Source organism: Cebus imitator, unplaced genomic scaffold, assembly GCF_001604975.1.
Source record: "Cebus imitator isolate Cc_AM_T3 unplaced genomic scaffold, Cebus_imitator-1.0 Scaffold296, whole genome shotgun sequence".
NCBI classification, from domain to species: domain Eukaryota; kingdom Metazoa; phylum Chordata; class Mammalia; order Primates; family Cebidae; genus Cebus; species Cebus imitator.
Genome location: NW_016107611.1, coordinates 696,981 through 698,523, shown reverse-complemented (window position 1 = coordinate 698,523; position 1,543 = coordinate 696,981). Strand labels below are relative to the sequence as shown.

Below are 1,543 nucleotides of genomic sequence, written 5' to 3'. Positions count from 1 at the left end.
AAAAAAAAGAAAAAAAAAAAAAAGAACTAAAAGTAGATCTACAGTTTGATCCAGCAATCCCACTACTTTCTACCCAAAGGAAAATAAGCCATTACATCAAAAAGACACCTGCACACATATATTTATTACAGCACAATTTACAATTTCAAAGATATGGAACCAACCTAAGTGCCCATCAACGAATGAGTGGCTAAAGAAAATGTGGTATATATACACCATGGAATACTATTCAGCCATAAAAAAGAATGGAATAATGTCTTTTCGAGCAACTTGGATGGAGCTAGAGGCCATTATTCTAAAAAGTAACTCAGGAATGGAAAACCAAATACTGTGTTTCCACTTATAAGTGAAAGCTAAGCTATGGGTATGCAGAGGCATACAGAGTGATATAATGGACTATGGAGACTCAAAAGGAGGAGAGCAGAAGGTGGGGAAAGGGATAAAAAGCTACACACTGGGTACAATGTACACTACTCAGGTGATGGGTGCACTAAAATCTCAGAATTCACCATTAGACAATTCACACATGTAACCAAAAACCACCAAACCCCAAAAGCTACTGAAATTAAATGTTTTTAATAAAATAAAAAGTCTTAATAATAAAATTAATATGATACAAATATTATACTTGCTACTCTTCCTAGTGAATTTCCTAATCAGTCTAAAATCTTGCATGGCAAATTATGAAACTAATGAATTATGTATTTAATAAAATATAAATCAAAACCAACTTTAAAGAAAAATAACATCATAAATACTTGGTATGTTTGTGTTTATATTGTGTATCCTTACAAAGTGAAGAAATTAACCTCATTCAAAATGAGGTCTGGATGTTGTCCTCAGGATCTGAGCGGTAATCTCTAGGAGTTTGAAGTGTCATGCCTGAGGAGAGTGTCTTTGTTTGCTTGGGGGTAAAACTAGGTCTCTGGATAGTGAAACAATATAATTTAGGGTTGTGGCTGGGCACCCCTTTGGGGGTTGGTGCCCCCATATCACAAAGAGCAATGTGATTTAAGGTGGGGCTTTAGGTTACATGGAATCAGTGGCCCAGGAGACTGGTTAGCCACATGGGAATCAATCAACAAATAATGGCTATGTAATAGAGCCTCAAAAATCATTTGCAAAACCAGGTCTCAGGTGAGCTTCCCTGGTTGGCTGTATTTTCTACATCACACCTTAATTCTAGGAATGTAACACATCCTACTCTATCAGGAGGATACAATACAAGATCCTCGTTTGGTACGTCCCAGAACTGTTCCTTATTTTTCTCTTAGTAAAATATAAGTGCATCTCTACCCTGTTAACATCCATAACTTTTAGTATAAAAGCATTCAGTGGCCGGGCGCGGTGGCTCACGCCTGTAATCCCAGCACTTTGGGAGGCCGAGGCGGGTGGATCATGAGGTCAAGAGATCAAGACCATCCTGGTCAACACAGTGAAACCCCGTCTCTACTAAAAATACAAAAAATTAGCTGGGCATGGTGGCGCGTGCCTGTAATCCCAGCTACTCAGGAGGCTGAGGCAGGAGAATTGCCTGAACCCA

The 1,543-nt window shown here is 38.6% G+C and overlaps 1 protein-coding gene across 15 annotated transcripts in view; it reads right to left on the bottom strand.

The window, feature by feature from the left end:
• LOC108285291 (zinc finger protein 224) overlaps window positions 1–1,543 on the bottom strand; it is a 54,438-nt gene that overhangs the window by 3,324 nt on the left and 49,571 nt on the right. The gene's annotated exons all lie outside the window — the stretch shown is intronic.